Below are 25891 nucleotides of genomic sequence, written 5' to 3' on the forward strand. Positions count from 1 at the left end.
CTTTCTGGCAACTCGACCATGCAGCTCATTTTTGTTCAAGTATCGTCGTATTGTGCTCCTTGAAACAACCACACTGTCTTTTTCCAGAGCAGCCTGTATTTCTCCTGAGGTTACCTGTGGGTTTTTCTTTGTATCCTGAACAATTCTTCTGGCAGTTGTGGCTGAAATCTTTCTTGGTCTACATGACCTTGGCTTGGTATCAAGAGATCCCCGAATTTTCCACTTCTTAATAAGTGATTGAACAGTACTGACTGGCATTTTCAAGGCTTTGGATATCTTTTTATATCATTTTCCATCTTTATAAAGTTCCATTACCTTGTTACGCAGGTCTTTTGACAGTTCTTTTCTGCTCCCCATGGCTCAGTATCTAGCCTGCTCAGTGCATCCACGTGAGAGCTAACAAACTCATTGACTATTTATACACAGACACTAATTGCAATTTTAAAAGCCACAGGTGTGGGCCCCCTTTAGGAGGAAATTAAATTTTAATTGACGTTTAAACCTGTGTGTGTCACCATGTGTGTCTGTAACAAGGCCAAACATTCAAGGGTATGTAAACTTTTGATCAGGGCCATTTGGGTGATTTCTGTTATCATTATGATTTAAAAAGGAGCCAAACAACTATGTGATAATAAATGGCTGCATATGATCACTATCCTTAAATAAAAGTTTTTTTGCATGATCAGTAATATTTTCAAAATCAATGCCAAAATTTCACAATTTCTGCCAGGGTATGCAAACTTTTGAGCACAACTGTAACAGGGATGAGTTTGAGGGCACGTTATGCATGGAGTAGACATAAGGGAATGGATAAGGAAAGTAGTAACAAATTTAAAAAGATACTTAAGTGCTATGGTGAGTAACGTCTTGTCGGTGTCCTTGCTCAGTGGACTCGCACAGGTAGACTCGCTGCTCTTCACACAAGTAGGTCTTCACACGAGAGCTGCCACTTCCGCTGCCACTTCCGCGACAGCATTCACATCAAATATATGCACGCTGCTATTGCATCATTAAGTGAAAAAATCTGGATACGCCTTAATGCTGCATAGTACAACAAAGCTAGTCACATGGGTAACCGAAACTAAGGGTCGTGTGAGATGACAAACACGGGAAACAACAAGACTTCAGTACACCGTAAACAAACAATGTTAAACTTAGCAATAAATAATACTCTAAAACAAGTGAAGCACTGTTAAGAGACACACTAAAAACATCGCTAGTTTCACACACAGTAAACAAACAACTCTAAACCTAGCAGTGAATACCCTAGGACAGGTCAAAATAATGTATCACACACACACACTTAAGCAATGCGAGTTCAGCACAAGTCTAGCAATGAATACTACTCTAAAACAAAGTGAAACAATGAAAAAAACACACACACGCAACTGCAGACTCCTGTAGATAGATTGCTTCTTCTGAAATGACTATGAATCCCGCAGTTTAAATATCTTACCAGGCACTGGATACTCCATAATTCTGCTTAGCACAACATAGATAGACACGTGGGTAACCAAAACTAAAGGTCGCGTGAGATGACAAAAGCGGGAACAAATGCAACTTCAGTACACTGTAAACAAACAACACTAAACTTAGCAAAAAATAATACTCTAAAACAAGTGAAACACTGTTAAAGGCCGTGACACACCAAACCGATGTCAAAGAACTAGCACCGACTAAAGCAGACTGTGGGGCCGGCTCACGTCGCCTGCTTCTGGGTCAAAAAGTTGCTCTTGAACACACCACAAAGATGACACCCGACAGCCAACTAGCATGTCCGTTCTGCGCCTGCTTGAGAGGAAAATATGGAGAAACCACACTAAATGGGTGAAATTGTGGATACTCCAGAGACAGGCTCAAGGGGCTTTCCCGAACCTGTGTCAAGAGCTGGAGTTAACTGAAACCTCCAATTTTAAAAATTCCGCTCTGGGTGCTCTGGATGGGAAACACGTCATTATTCGCCCCCCACCAGGAACTGGATCAACATTCTACAACTACAAGCATAAATTTTCCATAGTTCTAATGGCACTGGTCAACAGCAATGACAGATTCCTGTATGTAGATGTGTGTTGCAATGGGTGGATTTCAGATGGTGGAGTGTTTGGTGGATGCTCACTGCAGGATGCCCTGGAGAACAGAACATCGAACATCCCTGCCCCTGCACCACTTCCTGAATCTGACCTGCTGGCTCCTTATTGCATTGTGGCAGATGAGGCATTTCCCTTGAAGGAGTACCTCATGAAGCCATATCCGAACCGCAGGCTATCTGTAGAGCAACGCATCTTCAATTACAGGCTTTCGTGAGCTCAGAGGGTGGTAGAAAATCATTTGGAATCCTAGCAAACCGTTTTCGATTCTTTCTAACCACCATTAATATTCAAAACACTGCCAAAGTGGAGGACATTGTTTTGGCTTGCTGTGCTCTGCACAACTTTCTGCGTACAGAGTGCTGTGAACTATACATGGCGGGAGTTGACCAGGAAGGACCAGATCATGACACAGTCCCAGGAAGATGGAGACAAGACCCTGACCTACAGCAGGCCTCCCTGCCACACACAACCAGCAGTAAAAAACAAGCCAAACAGCTCAGGGATAAACTATGCCAGTACTTTAATTCAGACATTGGTGCAGTGCCCTTTCAGTGGGGCAAAATATAGCATGTTTATATGTATGCAAAGTATAAGAAAAGTGTGAATATAGAACACTGACAAACTTGTTTGTTTCCAGTACTTGGCCTTGGTTTGAGTTTTATGACTATGGTCTGAAATTGCAAAATAAAGTTTTGAATTTTCCATCATACTGTTTTGTGATCCTTTTTGAAAAAGAAATGTGAGTGCAAGTATCTTTTACCCAAAGTCAAAGCATTTTATTTTCCAATGTGCAGTACAATGGACAATAAAATTTTTATAAGGCAAAGATATATATATATATATATATAGTGTGCATGAAATATTTACAATACAATTTATAATATGCACATATGTTTACATTTTTTGCTATAAAACATTACAGGCATGTAAACTGTCCATCAGAGGCTTCTAATGCATGGTTCTGGCCCACTGAATACTTGAAAATGCAGTTGTCAACCTCGTGCTGGAAATGTGGCAGTAAATGTGGGGGCAACATCCGCATTCTGTGCTCAAGGTTTTTGCAATAGGCTGAGATGGTATCATTGGTGTTTTCCTGTGATGCTAACTTTTCCAGGGTTTTACCAATGGTGTGCATCAAGTTTGTGGACTCCTCACTGGAGGATTCATCCAGCATCTTCCTGCTGTGCTTCCCCTGAGGCCTTCCTGAGGGTGCAAGTTTCTTGTAACATATGTACTGCCTTCCTGAGCTCTTTCTCTGAGAGACAAAGTCAAATTTTGTAAGCATTATGTCTAGTTAGTATGTCAATTTCATGTCTATTTGTAATGCCAACAAATGTAATTTTTGCTCCACTGTTTTTAACAGGACAGATTCTAGATGCTAGCACATAATAATAACTGCCTGTTCCATAAACCGAAATAAGCCTGGCTTATTTAGTACACAAAACCCCCCCAAAAAATGGTATTTACCATGCACAATTGAAAAATAACACAAACAAGTTTCTGCTAAGTCCTCAGTGGCCAAAAAGGAAATCTTACCTGATATGACAAGTTTGTATTCGATCTCACGCCAGAGTTCAGCTTTCACCACACAGTTGACATAACTTTTTTCCATAATGTCGTACAGAGCTGACCTCTCCTGAATCATGCTGATTAATTAGTCTTCACATGCCTCATTCCAGACAGCCATGTCATTTGAAAATATTCACATATTGGAATGAGAAATGCGAAGAAATGAGAAGAGCGTTCTGTGTGTTCCCTCTTGACTTCGTCGTTTGCTTGCTTCATCACTTCTGTTTTTCTTCTGTTGCACTGGTTCATTTAGCTGAACAGCCAATCAGAATGATCCGACTCACCGACAAGCTCCGCCTCCTATTCAACATGCTCAATTGGCTGATAAAAAGGAGACGGGGACCGACTTCAGCCAACAGTGTGGAACACACCTCAAAAACTAGCCCGACAGACGCTCACCGACGGCTCGACATTGGCCGACGGCCAACCGTCGGCTTGGTGTGTCAGGGCCTTAAGAGACACAATAAAAACAATGCTAGTTTCACACACAGTAAACAAACAACTCTAAACTTAGCAGTGAATACCCTAGGACAAGTCAAAACCATGTAGAACAAACACACTTAAGCGACACAAGTTCATCACAGTACAACACAATAAACAAACAGCACAAGTCTAGCGATGAATACTTGGGGTGACCAGATTCCTGCTTGTGGAAAACGGGACAGCCCCCTCCCAGCAAAAATGAAACTGATGTATCCTTACCTAGGCGCAGATCAATGCGAAGTAGAGGGTGCATCCGCATCTGTAACTGTTGTCACCTTGTACTTTTCACTAGCAGCAATTTTTCTCAGTGTGCGCTTGTTTTTCATGAGTTTATCGTAAAATGCAGAGCAGTCCAAAAGTCAAAATTAAGACGTACGAAAAACATTGCCTTCATGACTGTTACACTGAGTCGAGATTTATCCGGTGTCCGTGCTGTGCTCATTAATGATAACACAAGCTCCACAGATGCAGATGTACCAGGCAGGCATAAAACAAACTCCACGACCTTGGCTAAGACTCCGAAGTTGATGGTCTTGCTCTCCACCTCATGAAAAACGTCTGTCCATCTCTCAGACACGGCCGTGTTGTTCATGTTCCACTAGATGCGATGAGTGACAAAGTTTTTCACGCAAGCCAACTCATCAAAGAGTGTGGTTTCGTCAATCAAACCGAGAGCAAGGATTCTGGAGTAGAATTGTTCGAGGCTGCTCTGAATTTTTTTCCACTCTGGGATGTCTCTCAATAGGGCCCACTCAAGTTTTTCTGTGTTCTCCAATGAGCAGCTCCAATTTTGGAGGTAATTCACAGATGCTGAATAAAAGTTTCTCACTGCACAAAATAAATAATCTGCTCACATATCACCAGGTTCAACCAGGGCGTCCAACTGCTTTTTTAATGTAAGAGGGTAATGAATGAATCCTCAGCCTGGCCTGCAAGACTTTTCTCAGGTCATGAATGTGCAAAGCTATGGTCATGCACAAAAGAATGATAAGCAAAAAGTCCTTCACTTGCGTGCACCTTGTCAGATTCAGAACTTTGCTTCATCAAAAAAAATTTGCTAACACTTGGTGTGGCACACTTACTTTTAGAAGCATCCACATGCTTTTTTGTATGAACATGCTGTGAGATGTCGGTGCAGTCTCCATGGGTGATGGAAAAGCGAGCTCCACAAATCTCTCACCTCACTTTACTAGTCTCTGTCTGTAATTCCTTTTTTTTTTTAGAAATGTAAACTCTTTTTGAAGACCTTCATTAAATGTACATGTAGCATCCCCTTACCTTCAGATGATGAATTATGTACGGAGGAGCCCCAGGGTTGATAGTTTTAAGCCTATATAGATGTTGGATTTAGGCACCCTCTCTGATAGCGTTAAATGAAAAAATCTTATTAATTAGTTGGAAATACTTTAGCTAATTTAGCTAATAAATGTATATTTCAGAATCAAAGAATGAATAACTCCCTTTTTATATAACAAAAATATAAAGAATTTAATTTATAATAGCAGGATTGAATATACCACAAATGAAATCCAAATTAAAAGTGTACAGTAGATTTCAATGAAATTGAATACTCAAATTTCCAAAAAAAGAAATTAAATACCCTTTGTGTGTTAGTTTTAGAGTGTTTAACTCTTGTTACAAGTTGTTGAATAGTTAGTGACACAATAAACTGTATTGCTGTCACAATTAACACTCTTTATACTCAGTGGCACAGTGTGAACCCTTTTTGTCATCTTTCTGTGTGTTCTTAGACTTATGTTTAAGTTTTTCCCCCGAACTACATTTCTCATCATGCACCTTCCAGACATCCTCATCACACACACCTGTTTTCTATTTCCCTCTGATCATTGTTCCCAGCTGTTCCTTGTTCTGTCTTTAGTTCCCATTTGTATATATAGCCCTCTTGTTTCCCTTAGTCTTGGTCGGTTCTTGTTTGTTTGTTAGCATGTTAATTTGTGAATGTTACATCAAAAGTTAGGCAGCAAACTGCTTTTTGCGTTTGCTTTCCCTTTTTGCTGAATGCTTTGTTTTGATCATTGTTTCTTTAACTTCTTCTGAGTATCATAATAAATAGTTCTGCATTTGGATCCACACTCACTGGTCTCGTCCTCCCCATTAGCATGAGACAGAGTACTTTAAACCTCAGAAATAAACCAAATAACATAGTAACAGGTTACTGTAGTGGGCCCACACACACACACTGCTAAACACACACACAACCCACCCTGTATTAGGCCTGTGATGTAGCTTGGGTTCATGGTGGCCTGAGAAACAGAAACTGGCCTCTTCACTCTCCTGAGAATGAAATAAAATAAAGTACCTGAACTCCTTTATGGAATACAACGGAAATCCCTGGGTACCGTAGAAGCTTTCTGCCACTCATGCGTCCAGTGCTCTCCCTCAGCAGACGATTCACTGAATCTCCCACGTAGCCAGAGGAACTCCAAACCTCACAGTGATTTGGAGTGCTATCTGGTCCTCCACCAGTCAGTCACCACGAAGGAAACCAGAGCGATCTCAGTCTTTGGGTCTTTTTCCAGATAATTGTAAACACAGTCTGTTTCAGTGCTCTGCACTGCTAGTGAATGACACAGCCGCGAGGTCAGCGAACATATGTGAAAACTCAGTTACCACTCAAAATACAAAATAGCTCAGTGCTATGGAGTTCTACACATGTTCTTGTGCTCAACTAAATGCTTTAATATGATGACCAATCGATTAAATAAACTATTTTATTACTGGAATATCTCAGCACATCGCTTTGATACATCTGCTCTCCTCACTAGTTGTTTTTCCCTCTCCCTAACCAGTCACATCTTTCCATTCACATAGGAGGGAGGAAGGTAAACTCTCAACAACCAAAATAATAAAAGGAAACCTAACTTGCTAGTTAAAACCACATTTTTCTCATGTGTATTACAACCAAACTCTACGTATGATAACGGTCTTAAAGGTATACCTATTTTCTTTTCACAAATGTATGGAACTTTAAACTCCATTAAACAGTTAAGCTCTAGATTAGAGATTTATAACCCAACTACTCTCAAATAGAATTAAATAACTCTTTAAACCCTAGAATTATGTTCTAATGCACACATCCTTGACATTTTTCCAGCCACAATTTCATCTGTGTGCTCTTTCAAACTGACTCTTCAATCAGTTCACTAACTGGACGTCTATTGATAGTTTAATACAATCATGTACTTCAAATAACACGGTGTGATTTTATTGGTTTTACAAGCTGTATGCTACCTATTATTAGAATACTTACTTTACTGAGAAAGCTGCATAGGCAATAAAAACATTTTAGGAGAGGGGAAATATGGGACAAAACAAAATTTTTTCAGAATAAGTCAGGACACTAGATAAATAGCTTGAATACAGGACTGTCCCGGGAAAAACGGGATGTCTGGCCACCCTATGAATACTATAAAACAAAGTGAAACAATGAAATAAACACACACTTACAAGCAACTGCAGACTCCTATAGATAAGTCGCTTCTCCTGATATGACTATGGATCCTGCAGTTTAAATATCTTACCTGGAACTGGACATGCCTTAATGCTGCTTAGCACAACAAAGCTAGTCACGTGGGTAACTGAACCTATGGGGTTGCGTGAGATGACAAACGCGGGAATAAATGCAACTTCAGTACACTGTAAACAAACACTGCTAAACTTAGCAATAAATAATACTCTAAAACAAGTGAAGCACTCTTTAGAGACACACTTAAAACACTGCTAGTTTCACACACAGTGAACAAACAACTCTAAACCTAGCAGTGAATACCCTAGGAGAAGTCAAAACAATGTAGCACACACACACACACACACACACACACACACACACACACACACACACTTAAGCGATGCAAGTTCAACACAGTACAACACAATAAACAAACAGCACAAGTCTAGTGATGAATACTACTCTAAAATAAAGTGAAACAATTAAATAAACACACACTTACACGCAACTGCAGTCTCCTGTAGATAGATCACAAGTATCAATATTGGCTGAGCCTATGGACTGCCCTCACACTACCTGGCTCACAGCAAGTGAGGGTGCAAGTTTCCTCTGCTACACTGACAATGTAGCATTCTCTGTGACAGTCTGTTTGTTTTTCTTCACACACCTCTTAGCTATGTGTCCTACGCCATTACACCGGAAACTTATTGGCTGGCAATCTTCTGTAAACCTTGGCTGCATCTTGGGTTTACTGTGAGCCACAGGTTCTGACTTAGTGCACTGCAAAGTGAGTTTCTCGACAGCTTGTGTTAGCTCTCCTATAGCTTTTCCTTGTCCTACTACAATTTTTAAAACTTCTTCAGGAGTAGTGGCTTTTTTCACAGGTACACCAACAGCAGGGCACTGAGCTTCTGCTGTCTCAGACACTTCTGTTGCTGACTAATTTTGTGACCACATAAGGGCTTCATCTCGCACTTCAATTAGTGTTGACAGTGCACCATGTTCATCATCAGTGTTTTGTAATACTGGACTATCATCATCAAATTGTGATTTTGAAAAGGCAGGATGTGGTCTCCGCAGGGTCTTTTCCCCCTGAAAGAATAGGATAGGAAAAGTACACCTTCCCCGGCGCATATACTGAGCGTTAAAATGGCCCCAGCTGAATAACTGAATACACTGTGGAGAGAAAACATAGAGAGAAAAGGCTGGCGTGGCCTGCTTTCATACTAGATACGTCTCTCCCCCCCAGGAATGTGGGGAATTATACTAAATTTTTTGGAGCATTGGGGGAGGCTACGTGCAGACCGGTGCACCTGCTACGACGCACGCAGCAGCTTGCTTGTACCTGCACCGGCAGTCCACTTAACACGGTTCAGCTAGTTGTGGCATTTCGTATAAAGACCTCTAGTGTCACTACATTGACACAACGTCGAGTGAGTGACAGAAGGGAAACGTCTTGGTTACTGTTTTAACCTCCGTTCCCTGATGGAGGGAATGAGACATTGTGTCCCCTCTGCTACAACGCTGTACTACCCGCTAAAATGACTGGGACCCTGTCTCGGCTCCTCAGCACAAAACCTGAATGAGTGGTTGCGAGCCAGCTCCTTTTATACCCGTATGTCCGGGGGAGTGGCATGCAAATTCCACTTGCCAATTCTCATTGGCCTTTTCTCAAAGATCTGAGGTGTTCGGGGCTCTCAAGAGTGACCCCTAGTGTCACTACATCGACACGTCTCTTTCCTTACATCAGGGAACGGAGGTTACGACAGTAACCGAGACGTTCACTTGTGGGCAAAACAAAAAGTCTCTTAATCAGAAACCAAGCGATATTTTGCTGAATGTCTGTATAATATACTTCTATGTTATCATGGAATGGTGGTGGTGGTGTAGTGGACTAAAGCACTGAACTAAGCAAAAGGTTGTTGGTTCAATCCCCACAGCCACCACCATTGTGTCCTTGAGCAAGGCACTTAACTCCAGGTTGCTCCAGGGGGATTGTCTGCCAAATGTAAATGTAAATCTTGTAGACAGTCACTGGATAGGTGTCTCATCAAACAGTACCCCCGTGGAATCAGGTGCTCTCTTTGTCTCGTCACCTTGCCATGTAACCTATGGTCAACATCTGTTTACTGGACTACTGCACCACTAAAGGCAGCCTCCATTCTGTGTCCCACAAGCACTATCTTCACCTCTACCATATTTCAAAAAGAACAAAAACAAATACATTTGACCTTTTGGCTCCCAACAGTCAGATACCCCACTCCTGGTACCAAAAATGTAGCTGGTGGGCTGCAATAACCACACTGGACACAAAAATATATTTTGGGGGTTTTATCTGATGGCTGTTTAATTAAAAAAAAAAAAAAAGAAAAAGAAAAAAAATAAACTGCGGTCGATGGGGCGTATTGTATTTAAAAATAAAGAAAATACAGAAACTGAAATCTGGTAATGAAATACAAAAATGAAATATGGTTCAACGAAATACAACAAATGAAATACAGTACAGGCTAATGTCAAATGAATCTACAAACAGAAACAGAGCATTAGCCTACCCATATGCTTCAGCATACATCACCTTAATATATGCCATATCATTCACAGCACTCCACACACTTAAAACATGCCTAAACTCTAACAGTATTTTATGCATTTAACACATGCCTAAATCACACAAAACATTCTATGCATTTTGAACCAGGCTTTAAGGACATGTATAACAGTTTAAAACAATAGAATTCTCATTACACATGTTCTCATTACACATGTTTTTACATCTAACACATATTAAACTTATTCACTAAACTGGAAAACACTCTGGGATGTAAATCATTAAATGAAATATAATTGATACTAGATGTACATACCCAGTCCCCACATGTGTGCAGAAAACATGATCAAACTCCACACATGCAATCCATATGCATATAATAACCTACACCAAACACTCAGTCCCAACATGTGACTCTTCTGAACAAATATTCAATGCAATTCATGAGCATTTTGTGCAAATTTTGATACCTAAAGAATTATCAACCTATGAACAAAACGTTGTGGTTACTTGTGTAACCTCCGTTCCCTGATGGAGGGAACGAGACGTTGTGTCGATGTAGTGACACTAGGGGTCACTCTTGGGAGCCCGAGACACCTCTGGTCTTTGATAAAAGGCCAATGAAAATTGGTGAGTGGTATTTGCATGCCACTCCCCCGGACATACGGGTATAAAAGGAGCTGGTATGCAACCACTCATTCAGGTTTTATGCTGAGGAGCTGATATAAGGTCCGGCCATTTCAGTGGGTAGTTCAGCACTGTGGCAGGAGGGACACAACATCTCGTTCCCTCCATCAGGGAACGGAGGTTACACAAGTAACCATGACATTCCCTATCTGTCACTCACTCGACATTGTGTCGATGTAGTGACACTAGGGGTCCCTATATGAAACGCCACAATTGGCTGAACTGTGTTACGTGAACTGGCGGTGTGTGGTGGGCAGACTACTGTGTGCCTCATAGCCAGCACACCAGGTCAACACGTAACCTCCCCCAACATAGTTATGAGTGTTGAACGGCCCTTTGGGGACAAGTCGACTACCCAAAAGATAGAGACAGGCTAACCCAGTCGTGGCCTCTTTTCCCCTTCTTTTTTTCCACTCCCTAAAAAAGAAAGGGGATTATCCGACTGGGCCGCCAGGTCTAGTCGGGGGGTGTCCCTCCCAAGGGGAAGACACCACGGAGACCACACCTCGCCCAAAGATGGGGGGATATTTAAGTGGAAAAATATGTCACATGGTCTTTCCGACCATGTGGAGAGTCTTCAAGGTAGATCCTACCCAACGGGGGAGAGTTACTACAAACATGGAGACTGGGGCAGAGGGGCTCTGCCCAAGGAAGATGCAGTTTGCCAACAGGGAAACGAATTAGCGGAAGATATACACTATATTGCCAAAAGTATTCGCTCATCTGCCTTTAGACGCATATGAACTTAAGTGACATCCCATTCTTAATCCATAGGGTTTAATATGACGTCGGCCCACCCTTTGCAGCTATAACAGCTTCAACTCTTCTGGGAAGGCTTTCCACAAGGTTTAGGAGTGTGTTTATGGGAATTTTTGACCATTCTTCCAGAAGCGCATTTGTGAGGTCAGACACTGATGTTGGACGAGAAGGCCTGGCTCGCAGTCTTCACTCTAATTCATCCCAAAGGTGCTCTATCGGGTTGAGGTCAGGACTCTGTGCAGGCCAGTAAAGTTCTTCCACACCAAACTCGCTCATCCATGTCTTTATGGACCTGTTGGAATGTTGGAACAGGAAGGGGCCATCCCCAAACTGTTCCCACAAAGTTGGGAGCATGGAATTGTCCAAAATCTCTTGGTATGCTGAAGCATTCAGAGTTCCTTTCACTGGAACTAAGGGGCCAAGCCCAGCTCCTGAAAAACAACCCCACACCATAATCCCCCCTCCACTAAACTTCACAGTTGGCACAATGCAGTCAGACAAGTACCGTTCTCCTGGCAACCGCCAAACCCAGACTCGTCCATCAGATTGCCAGATGGAGAAGCGTGATTCGTCACTCCAAAGAACGCGTCTCCACTGCTCTAGAGTCCAGTGGCGGCGTGCTTTACACCACTGCATCCGACACTTTGCATTGCACTTGGTGCTGTATGGCTTGGATGCAGCTGCTCGGCCATGGAAACCCATTCCATGAAGCTCTCTACGCACTGTTCTTGAGCTAATCTGAAGGCCACATGAACTTTGGAGGTCTGTAACGATTGACTCTGCAGAAAGTTGGCGACGTCTGCGCACTACGCGCCTCAGCATCCGCTGACCCCGCTCTGTCATTTTACGTGGCCTACCACTTCGTGGCTGAGTTGCTGTCATTCCCAATCACTTCCACTTTGTTATAATACCACTGACAGTTGACTGTGGAATATTTAGTAGCGAGGAAATTTCACGACTGGACTTGTTGCACAGGTGGCATCCTATCACAGTACCACCCTGGAATTCACTGAGCTCCTGAGAGCGGCCCATTCTTTCACAAATGTTTGTAGAAGCAGTCTGCATGCCTAGGTGCTTCATTTTATACACCTGTGGCCGTGGAAGTGATTGGAACACCTGAATTTAATTATTTGGATGGGTGAGCGAATACTTTTGGCAATATAGTGTATATCGCATGGGGTTAGCCTTCAAGGGAATCACAACATGCAGAGCACCTACCCCAGAACAGGACTCTTAGTTAGCATGACTGCCACAGGGCTCGGAGGAAGTCAACCAGGGAACAAAGTTTGTGAACACTACTGGGAATTAATGGTGCACGTCTTCAGCTCAAAAGGAGGTGGAAGACGCTATGTGCAAGTGATACACCCGGCTGGCTATCCCAGGCTTATCCACTTGTATTGCGTGCCACTACCTGTGACGAAACCGGTTCAACCTGGAGGTTGTAGAACCTTGCAAAGGTGTTGGGTGTTGCCCAGCCTGCTGCTCTGCAAATGTCTGTTGGAGAGGCACCCCTGGCCAGGGCCCAGGAGGCCGCTACACCCCTGGTAGAATGGGCTTGTAGCCCTACCGGGCGCGGCACGTCCTGAGCGTGATATGCTATAGTTATGGTGTCAATGAGCCAGTGGGCGATCCTCTGCTTGGAGACAGCGCTTCCTTTCCACTGTGCACCAAAGCAGACAAAGAGCTGCTCAGAGATTTTAAAGCTCTGCGTTCGATCCCAATAGATGCGTAAAGCGTGCACTGGACACAGCAATGACAGGGCTGGGTCTGCCTCCTCCTGGGGCAGTGCTTGCAGGTTCACCACCTGGTCCCTAAAAGGGGTCGTGGGAACCTTGGGCACATAGCCCAGTCGGGGTCTCAGGATCACGTGAGAGTAGCCCAGACCGAACTCCAGGCATGATTTGCTGACAGAGAACGCTTGCAGGTCTCCTACCCTCTTGATGGAATTGAGCGCAGTCAGGAGGGCAGTCTTCAAGGAGAGTGCCTTAAGCTCGGCTGACTGCAAAGGCTCAAAGGGGGCTCTCTGTAGACCCTGAAGAACTACAGAGAGGTCCGATGAGGGAACGAGGCGCAGTCTGGGGGGATTCAGCCTCCTTGCGCCTCTTAGGAACCTGATGATCAGGTCGTGCTTCCCTAAGGACTTACCATTGACTGCGTCGTGGTGTGCTGCTATGGCGGCAACGTACACCTTCAAGGTGGAAGGGGACAGTCTCCCTTCCAACCTCTCCTGCAGGAAGGAAAGCACTGATCCGACTGTGCATCTCTGGGGGAAAACGCATATTTGCACTTGTCAGGGGGCCAGCTGTGTGCCAGCACGTTTATGCCAAGGGGGGCCTCGGTCAGGGTGTACCAGAGCGGGCAGTGGGGAGGATTCTTGGGAGGCGAACAGGTGCACCTGTGCCTGTCTGAATCGACTCCAAATCAGCTGGACCACCTGAGGGTGGAGTCTCCACTCTCCCCTGAGGGTAACCTGTTGTGACAGCGCGTCCGCTGTAGTGTTGAGGTTGCCCGGGATGTGAATGGCTCGCAGCGACTTGAAGTGCTGCTGACTCCAGAGGAGGAGACGGCGGGCGAGTTGTGACATACAACGAGAGCGCAGACTGCCTTGGCAGTTGACATATGCTACCGTTGCCATGTTGTCTGTCTGAACTAACACGTGCTTGCCCTGGATCAATGGCCAAAACCTCCGCAGGGTGAGCAGAATTGCCAACAACTCGAGGCAGTTGTGTGCCAATGCAGTTGCGGGCCCATCCACAAGCCGGCGGCTGTGTGCCCTTTGCAAACAGCGCCCCAGCCTGTTTTGGAGGCGTCCGTCATGACCACGACGCGCCTGGAGACCATTTCTAGGTGAACACCTGCCCGTAGAAATGAGAGGTGAGCGTGATGACCTCGCGATGTGTCCCACGGCGCCATGCCCATCTCGGGACTCGAGTCTGAAGCCAGTGCTGAAGCGGTCACCCATCTCGACCAGGTTGAGCCAAAGGTGGTGCTCCTGGACCGCTAATGTGGACATTGTCCGCCCGAGAGACCACGCCGTGACCTCCATCGCTCGGAGAGCGAGGTCGGTCGCTGAGCGCAGTTCCTGCATCAATCCCGGGGTGGAACTACCCTCGTGCAGTTCCTTTAGCGCATTGGCGGACTTGCAGGAGAGGCATGGCGTGCAGGGCAGAGGCGGCTTGTCCAGCAGCACTGTAGGCCTTGGCCGTCAGAGACTATGTAAACCTACAGGCCTTGGATGGGGGCTTTGGGCACCCACGCCAGGTGGCGGTGCTCTGTGGGCATAGGTGCACCACGAGCGCCTTTATCCACCGATGGATTGCCGAATAACCCTTGGCCGCCCCACCATCGAGGGTAGTGAGGGCGGGGAAGCTAAAAAGATCGTTACCGGGCAGTAAAAAGTGCCTCCCACGACCTTGCCAGCTCTTCATGCACTTCCAGGAAGAAAGGAATGGGGGCGGAGCGTGGCTTTGAGCAGCGCCGCGAGCCCAGGAACCAATCATCGAACCGCGAGGGTTCAGGGAAGAGCAGAGGGTTCAACTCTAGCCGACGCTCGCGGCTGCCCGGGAAAGCATGTCATCATCTCCGAGTCAGCCTGTGACTGGGCAATCGTCCCCGAAGGGAGGAGCCCAGCTAAGGCTTTCGCGTCCGACTGGACGAGCCCACTCTCTGATGCTGCGCTCGAGAGCTCATCACTTTCGCAGGCTCTGAATAAGAGGTTGAACTCGCCGTGAGACGAGCCGGCGGACTCATCCGGAAGCCCGATCGGGGCAGACGAGCGTGCTGGGGAATGGGAGGTCCCATTGGGGTCCCCAAATCACCCCCAGTGCTAGCCGCACTGGCCTCATACCCGTGGGTAAAAGGACCGAGGCGGGGAGCCTCTGGGGTGGCTTACTTTCTTACGAAGGCGAGCCGCGACCGCATCGTTGCCATGGACATGTCCTCGCAATGAGAACATGACCATCCACGAATGCTGTCTCCACGTGAGCAGTGTCCAGACACGAAAGACAGTGATCGTGACTGTCAGAAGGCAGGAGATTACGAGCGCAACCAGGAATACCACACAATTGGAAAAGCATGTTTAAAAAGACGCGTCTTTAAACAGACGTTCCGTGTGTGTCGCTCTTTTAGAGAAATATACTCTTTTAGAGAAATATACTCTTATTTCTGTCGAAGCGCCCAGGGGCATTCTCTGTGTTGCACCAGTGCAGAGGGGGGAGAAGCCACTAAAATGCGCTGTCAGATCCAGCAGAGGTGAATGAACAATCGTGGGAATTCAGCTCAGTGAGCATGACTGTTCGGCTCCGAAGAGAAAATCTAAATGAGTGGTTGCATACCAGCTCCTTTTATACCCGTATGTCCGGGGGAGTGGCATGCAAATATCACTCGCCAATTTTCATTGGCCTTTTATCAAATACCAGAGGTGTCTCTGGCTCCCAAAAGTGACCCCTAGTGTCACTACGTCGATACAACGTCGAGTGAGTGACAGATAGGGAACCAGTAGCTCTATTGCACAATGTCTGTTTTCACATCTCTAACTGGCACGCATGTGCAATATGAGGAGTTCTTAAAGTGGCCACGTCCAATCCATGACCAGAGTCAAACCACACAAAATTTCTCCACTTGGCAACATATAGAACCATCTCCGGAACAAACCAAAAAAAAAAGCCCATGACAAGATATGTGAAAATTTCAGTTAAGGACTGCATATGTAATACGATGATTTTGTGTTGTTTAGGCACATCAGACTTGGCATGAACAGGCCATAAAGTCAGTGCTCAAATTATCCCCAAATACAAATCCCCAAATATTTGTATTTTAGTAAAGATAATAATGACAAATTTTAAACAGAACATTTTACTGACATTTGCGAGTTAAATTTACTGCGTGCGAATGCAGAAAATTATTTGAGTGCATGGGTGCGAGTAACAGCTGATCTAACACCCAAACTTATGAACTTATTGCAGCTGACCATCAGAATAAAAACTCTCTAATGCACCTTCCCTCAAATACCAAGTACTTTTAAAAGAGGTGCGTTAGTTATTTTTGCATTAAAAGTGTTTTTTTTTTTTCACTCTTTCACATGTCTGTGAGCACTCTCCCTCCCTCCCTGAAGATCTATTGGCTCTTAAGAAAGCAGGATAGAAAATAATCTTCCTATACAGCAAAAGAACAAATGAAACATGAGAGTAAAATACAGATAAAGGTAACCCATCAAGATAAGGCATGTGAGAAAGGTTTTCACCCCTTTTTTTGTTTGTTGTCAGATTCTAAAACATGGACTGAATAATCAGAGGAACAAGGTTATCCTGTACTCACCTTCTTTGCTCTTGTTTAAAATGGAAAATGTGAATGCTTGTGTTATGACTCACCAAAAGGGAATATTCTAAAGAAACATATTTTGCTGGCAATTCGATATGCATTTCTAATTCCACCTCATCTGAACTGCATACAAAGGCAACTACAGGATAAACATTCAGATGAAAGTGCACTGTCTGGCAGTGCATCAAAAAGAATGAGATCAACATCTAAACATGAAGCATGGTCAAAAATGTGATGACCACCAATAGAGCTAAATGCAGAATACATATAAGTCACAGCTTCATACACATCTGTCTTTTGTTCAGATTTTGGTTATCTGAGGATACAAGGAGCAAAAGCTGAAGCACTTCTGTCCACTTTTGTATATAATTAAAGCACTTTGAATGGACTGTGCATTTCAGTCTTTCTCATTGTCTATTTATCTGTCTTTTAGTGGTGGGAATTGCCAGGAATCGATTACCATCACAGGAGGATAATACTATCAGACACTTGGGTTATAATAGAAAAGTTATTGTAATTCATTTGTGTCTTTTTAATAAATAACAGGACATTGCATTGTATTATTGCATTGAACTTGACTTAAGTAAGTATAACGTTGCTTTGCATGTTTTATATTATAAATGCCTTAATCTTTCATTTTCTAACAGTACAAAGTACATATAATAAATTATTCAAAGTTTGCTGTGGAAAGCTCAAACTTTAAAAAGCAATGCAATTTGATATGAAGACTATTATTTAATGCAAAGTAAGATTTTAAAACTGTCTTCATATTAATTTATCCATCTGTTCATCCAGCCACTGTCCATGCCTAATGCTTATTCATGTGACTTTAACGGTCTTTCAGAGTGTGTTTAAAACTCCCTTTACTTCTGTTTGTATTCAAATATTTATAAGCCATCGGCCAGAATATCTTCCAGACCCACATGTTTTTTTACTTCTTTAATAAATGTGCACTGATTGAAAATGCATTTTTACCACAGATACACAGTGCAATCAAAGGGATGTCACTAGTAGCACAAATCAGTAATGTTGAACACACACACACACACACACACACATACACGTTGGTACGCCTATCATTACGAGGACTCTCCATAAACATAATGATTTTTATACTGTACAAACTATATATTCTAGCACCTAACCTTACCCCTAAACCTAACCATCACAGAATCCTTTTGGAATTTTCACATTTTCAAATAAATATTGTTTAGTATGTTTTTTGTTTTTTTAAAGCTGTTTGAATTACAGGGACACTACGGGTAGGACACCCTAATCCCCCATAAACCACATATATAGCATAATACCCTCGTAATTACTAGTGTGTAACCTTTATATATATATATATATATATATATATATATATATATATATATATATATATATATATATATATATATATATATATATATATATATATATATATATATATATATATATATATATATATATATATATTATAATTGTATCTTTTTTTATGTGTATTAAAATGTATAATTTGAGTATGATTTTATCTAATAGTCTGCCAAAGCACAATGACAGTCAACCAGGGAATTTAAGGTTATTTGCAGGCCCAGATGGAATCTGCTGAACCTTTATTGATTTATTTATTTATTTTTTCATATTTTATACACTTATTTTTTGGGAAATCAATGGAATGGATTTTGACATGGTAAAATGTATTAAATGAAACTGAGAGTGCACTATTATTGATATCGAAATCATACGCAAATCTGCAAAATAAATAAATTTAAAATAAATAATAATAATAAACAAACATGCAAGGGGCGGAGAATATTTGTCCAATTCTGTGAAAATCTACTGAGTTCTGCGGCTTCAAATTCGATGTGGACCTGGCTATGTGGATCAGTTGCCGTGCTGCAAGCATACTGTTTTGATATAATACTGTATGTTGGACTAGCCAACATACTAGATGAAAGGGTGCCATCTTTTCTATTTACTTCTATAAAACTGCTCTCTTGACAAATCAGAATATGTATAATCATAGTCTTGTATCATCTTTGTCTGAAATGCATCTAATTGCTGGCATTCAGATAGATTACACTGTGATGATATACAGTTGTGATATATAATTATGAGACATGTCATTTCAAACTTGCTGCTATACCCATATCATTTTGTTAAACTAAAGCAACATGCAATCACTGTCAGCTCTTGGGTAGTTAAGTTCTGTTTGTTAAACCTGATAAAGGTGTTATCCATTTGAAAATATCTTGGATTTGGTTAACTAAAACACACCACTCTGACAGTTTCCATTCAGCTTGTGCTTGATATTTCATAAAGAGTTTTCTAATTGAATCTGTTTTTTAAACATTTTAAGGAGACAGCTGTCTCAGGGAGATCACAACTTTCTTACTTTCTTGGAAAATGAAGAAAAAGTGAGATTTTCTGGCTTATGCCTGGTGTGAATGCATACTGTGCAATTTCTTTTTTCCATGTGTGTATTTGTGATATTAAATATGATTCCTTTAACATGCAGGAGGAATCAGCATCCAAATAAACATTAGACATGATGCATTGAGCAAGGTAAAGAACACAGTAGATGCCATAATAACAGCTTCAAAAAGAGTTGTAAAGAGGAGATCTGGAAGAGTATGTTTGTGTGTTTGTATGTGTATCAGGCAGGGTACCAACACCTTTTGACCAATGAATTTGCAATTGTTGACCAATGAATCTTTCATGATCCTTCCAGTCGTTTGTGATTATTTAATAAGGATTTTTGTTTTGTTTTTTAACTAAAAAATCAAATCAAATCAACTCAAATCACTTTTATTGTCACACAACCATATACACAAGTGCAATAGTGTGTGAAATTCTTGGGTGCAGTTCCGAGCAACATAGCAGTCGTGACAGTGAGGAGACATATACCAATCTACAATAAACATAAAATTTACACAACACAATTTAAAATCTAATATACACATAATTACACACAACACAATATACAAATTATAACATACAATGTACATTATACAACACACACAATACAGAATACACATTATACAATAAAAATAAAAAAAGTATATATAGTATATATAAAATGTACAGTTGGTTGTATTGTACTACATTGACATTCAGGCTGTCGGTTGATAGTCAGTTGCCAGTGTGTTGTTAAGAGAGAATATAATTTATGACAGTCCAGTGTGAAATAATAAGATTAATAAAGTGCAGTGCTGATGTATATTGATCGTGAGAGATAAAGAGTTCAAAAGTCTGATTGCTTAGGAGAAGAAGCTGTCATGAAGTCGGCTGGTGCGGGTCCTGATGCTGCGATACCGCCTGCCTGATGGTAGCAGTGAGAGCAGCCCATGGCTCGGGTGGCTGGAGTCTCTGATGATCCTCCAAGCTTTTTTCACACACCGCCTGGTGTATATGTCCTGGAGGGAGGGAAGCTCACCTCCGATGATGTGTCTGGCAGTTCGCACCACACTTTGCAGGGCTTTGTGGTTGTGGGTGGTGCTATTGCTGTACCAGGCGGAGATGCAGCCAGTCAGGATGCTCTCTACAATGCTGGTGTAGAACCGTGTGAGGATATGGCGGTTCATTCCAAACTTCCTCAGCCGACTTAGGAAGAAGAGGCGCTGATGAGCCTTCTTCACAACGGCCTCAGTGTGGACGGACCATGTGAGTTCCTCAGTGATGTGGACACCCAGGAACTTGAAGCTGCTGACTCTCTCCACTGGTGCTCCATTAATGGTGATGGGGCTGTGTTCTCTTTCTCTTCTTTAAAATTGGCTTTGTTAAAGTCCCCGGTCACAATGAACACAGCCTCAGGGTGCGTGGTTTCCTGCTTGCTTATAATCCCGTACAGTTCCTTGAGTGCCCAGTCTGTGTTGGCTTGTGGGGGGATGTACACAGGTGTGATAATGACCGCTGTGAATTCCCTCGGTAGCCAGAATGGTCGACACAGAAGCATGAGAAATTCCAGATCAGGAGAACAGAAATACTTGATAGAATGTATGTTCCTCTGATCACACCAGGATTTGTTGATAATAAAACATACAGCACCACCTCTGCTTTTACCTGAGAGGTCTTTCGCTCTATCTGCTCAGTGCACGGAGAACCCCGCGGGTTCGATGGCTGAGTCTGGAATCTCCGCAGACATCCAAGTTTCTGTAAGGCAGATAATGCAGCAGTCCCTCATCTCTCCTTGGAAAGAGATCCGCGCTTTCAGCTCACAGAGCTTGTTGTCCAGAGACTGAACATTTGCCAGTAGAATACTGGGTAGCGGGGGTTGATTTGTGCGACGTCTTACTCTGATGAGAACGCCGGCTCTGTTTCCCCTTTTCCTTCTGCGTTTTCACGGCCGGGCAGCCCAGACAAAGGGCTCCGCTGGTGTGTTTGAAAACAGCGGGTCGGCATTGAGGAATTTGAAGTCCGGTTTACGGTGTGTAATTGCAGGACCAATGTCCAAAAGTGTTTGTCTGTCGTAGACAATAAGGCAGACAACATCCAAGAGAAAAAACATAAGAATTGTAAACAAAACAAACAAAAAACTACAATGTTGTTTCGGAGCTAGCAATGCAGCAGCCATACTCGGCGCCATCTTGAGTCCTAATACTAGACCAATTTGCTATTGAATCAATCTGATACTCTGATTTGTCTCTGATTTGTGAACCAGTTCAAACAAGTAATTGAAAAAATAAAAAAGACGTGCTCACAAATCAGACATCACTATGGTTTGCAAGCAAGCTTTCCTCTACTGACCTTATGCGCCAGAGAAACTAGCGCACAGCCATCTTGAAAATGTTGACTTTGAACTTCAGTCCAGCGGTTGCTACATAGATGTCTATGGTTTTGATATCAAAGTTTTATTATCTAGCGAAGTGGATTTACTGGTAACAGAGTTGCAAAAAGTTATCATGAGTATTTTAAAGTGTTCAGGGATGTTATATAAACTGGAAGCAAAGCGGAAAGAATTTAAAACAAGATAACTTTAATCATAAACAGGCAAGATCTTACCTTCACACTATGGATGTACTGATATGCTTCTGTGCTCATGAAAGTCCAACACAAAGTCAATACAAATACAATATATCCGTAATACTGACCATCTTCTCGTTGTCATTCACCCATCGCGTTATAGTTCATGTAAGCAGATTTTATGAGTGTTAAAATGAGATGGGGGAGGGGTGCCACTATTTTCATACACAGACACACACACACACACATATATTTACATGTAAAAGTGTACGTTTTATTTTATATTCCGTTTACAACAATTTGAATCACATTTATGCCTTTTAAAAATGTGGGGTGACAAATAAATTTTAAAAGTACAAATGTAATTTCCTTTCATGTTATGAAATTGCATGCAAAATATTACACATTGTATTATTGTGTCACAGTTTGAAATTTCACTTCAACTACATATTTTAACACAAATTATTAACAAGTTTATTCCTGAAAAATAAAGCAGAATTACAAGTATAGCAATTAAACTATTGTATCATGTAAAAATGCAGTGTGTCATAGCTGTCTGAATGCGATCTGCCAGGTCCAATGTACCAAGAGTGTCGGAAAAAGGAACATTTTCAGTGACAGAACAAACACCTCACTAGCATTTTAACACAGTAAAGAGGTGGTGTAGACTCACACCATCAACTCATAGTGGAAAAATACATTCTGTGCTACCACAAGTAATCCATTTTGATCGACAATTCTCGGTAGCTTCAATACAAACAGGAAGTTAAGAGACAAAACATGGAAGTGTGGAGCACTGAAAAGGGGCAGAGATGAATAAGGCCAATATAAAACTATTATCTTGCCAATTAATTTTTTAGAGCAGACCTTAACTAGACAAATGTACTGTATATTCACTACAGAATTTTCCATGACATTTAAGCAGGGCTGTCACCACCAGTGACATTGTTGACATTTAGGTTTGTGGTCAATCAGTGTAGGTTTTTCAATGGCATATTCTTAAACCTTTACATTTGGTTTAACTTTTACTACTAATCTTAAATAAATATTCCAGGTTTAATACAAGTTAAGCTCAATCAACAGCATTTGTGGCATATTGTTTATTACCACAAAAAATTATTTTGACTTGTCCCTCCTTTTCTTTAAAAAAAAAAAAAGCAAAATCGAGGTTACAGTGAGTCACTTCCAATGGAATTAATGGGGCCAATCTGTAAACATTAAAATGTGTATCAAAAGTATAGCCACAACACGTAAACAATATGTGTGTTAACATGATTTAAATGTGATAAAATCGCTTCCTAACCTTTTCTGTATAAAGTTATAGCCAATTTTACAACTTCTAATTGACCATACAAATGCAGATTTAACCAACTTTACAGTTTAAATAATCCACAAGTTTTAACAGAAGAATTAATGTAAATGCTTTTATAAAATAATAAGCTCCACATTTCTGCCTTTAAACCCTCCAAAAATTGGCCCCATTCTACTTCCACTGTAAGTGCCTCCTTGTAACCTCGATTTTTGCTTTTTTAAAAGAAAAAGAGGAACGAGTCAAAATAAAATTTTGTTGTTTTCAACATTATGCTACAAATGCTATCAATTAAGCTTAACTTGTATTGAACCTGGAACATTTGGTTACATCCCTGCTTTAAAGATTTGATTCATTTCCATGGCCTGAAAAACATTTTACAATTCAGTTAAAATTTCAAATAGATATTTCTAGGATTTCCATGACCATAGGGACCCTGGTTCATGCATGATTGATTTTTTGTGTATGTGACTAAGTTTGTGTAGAGTTGTGGGTGTGTGTTTATATGTCTGTACTCCCTCTCTTACACTCAAATCAGTGGGACACCCTGAGCCTGAGGGATTGCACTTGGCAACAAGAGCGTCTTGAGTCGTTTTAGGCATTATATGCCAAATTACCACTTCCCCACTATTTTAGGAGAAGTGAATGCATTTTTTTTTTCTTTGAAAAAAGAGAGCAGAATGTGCTCAGAACATCAGTCCAGTTACAGTTATTCATTTGATGCTAAACTATGCAGTCCCGGTTTAATATGAAAACCCCTGGTTTGTAAAGCAAGTGCACATTCCAAGTGTGCATAACATTGCAATAGTTTATATTAGATACAAATTTATTAAAAGATAAAAAATAAAAAAAACCTTGAATGGTGTGATTTAAGTCCTTTCTTTGAAGACTGTATGTATAATGCAATATAAAGGCATACTTAATGCATTATAAAGCTCTTCATAATACCCTATATTATAATGTCGATTATATATATATATTTTTAATCTTTTCATAAATAACTGAAACCACAGTTATAATTCATTATATCAAAGTAGTAATGCTACAAACTTAACTCATTTTTTTCAGTAGTGTGACAGTTGCTCAGCTATTTTCAAAATAGTGTAGCCTTAGCAGTAACAAGCTACATTTTCAGACGAGTAGTGGTACGGCGTCAAAATCACTACATCTGTCACATTGCATTGTGCATGCAGTGAAAACCGAGAGGGTAATCAAATGCTCTCACCGAAACCATCCTCTCTCTCTCTCTCTCTCTCTCTCTCTCTCAAATGTAGCACTGGGAATTCCGAATCATTGAAGTGAATTGGTTCTTTTGGACCGTTCATGTACATAACCTGGTTAAAAAAACAACAATTTACTTATATTTAGCATTGGGAAAATAAACAATTTATTTTAGTGAGTCGATTAATTCGGACGTCTCATGTAAATTAACTGTTTCATATAAATGATTCACTTATGCACCGTGCAGCCTTTAAAGGACTTTTTCCTATGTCACCTGCTTCTTTTTAAAATGAAATATTTAGTTAATTGCTGCTGTTTATCACTGTATTTCGACTCGGTTATATACTGGTGCATCTCAATAAATTAGAATGTCGTGGAAAAGTTCCATTTATTTCAGTAATTCAACTCAAATTGTGAAACTCATGTATTAAATAAATTCAATGCACACAGACTGAAGTAGTTTAAGTCTTTGGTTCTTTTAATTGTGATGATTTTGGCTCACATTTAACAAAAACCCACCAATTCACTATCTCAAAAAATTAGAATACATCATAAGACCAATAAAAAAAAACATTTTTAGTGAATTGTTGGCCTTCTGGAAAGTATGTTCATTTACTGTATATGTACTCAATACTTGGTAGGGGCTCCTTTTGCTTTAATTACTGCCTCAATTCAGCGTGGCATGGAGGTGATCAGTTTGTGGCACTGCTGAGGTGGTATGGAAGCCCAGGTTTCTTTGACAGTGGCCTTCAGCTCATCTGCATTTTTTGGTCTCTTGTTTCTCATTTTCCTCTTGACAATACCCCATAGATTCTCTATGGGGTTCAGGTCTGGTGAGTTTGCTGGCCAGTCAAGCACACCGACACCATGGTCATTTAACCAACTTTTGGTGCTTTTGGCAGTGTGGTCAAGTGCCAAATCCTGCTGGAAAATGAAATCAGCATCTTTAAAAAGCTGGTCAGCAGAAGGAAGCCTGAAGTGCTCCAAAATTTTTGGTAAATGGGTGCAGTGACTTTGGTTTTCAAAAAACACAATGGACCAACAGCAGCAGATGACATTGCACCCCAAATCATCACAGACTGTGGAAACTTAACACTGGACTTCAAGCAACTTGGGCTATGAGCTTCTCCACCCTTCCTCCAGACTCTAGGACCTTGGTTTCCAAATGAAATACAAAACTTGCTCTCATCTGAAAAGAGGACTTTGGAACACTGGGCAACAGTCCAGTTCTTCTTCTCCTTAGCCCAGGTAAGACGCCTCTGACGTTGTCTGTGGTTCAGGAGTGGCTTAACAAGAGGAATACGACAACTGTAGCCAAATTCCTTGTCTGTGTGTGGTGGCTCTTGATGCCTTGACCCCAGCCTCAGTCCATTCCTTGTGAAGTTCACCCAAATTCTTGAATCGATTTTGCTTGACAATCATAAGGCTGCGGTTCTCTCGGTTGGTTGTGCATCTTTTTCTTCCACACTTTTTCCTTCCACTCAACTTTCTGT

This window comes from Myxocyprinus asiaticus, chromosome 1 (assembly GCF_019703515.2).
Source record: "Myxocyprinus asiaticus isolate MX2 ecotype Aquarium Trade chromosome 1, UBuf_Myxa_2, whole genome shotgun sequence".
NCBI lineage: Eukaryota > Metazoa > Chordata > Actinopteri > Cypriniformes > Catostomidae > Myxocyprinus > Myxocyprinus asiaticus.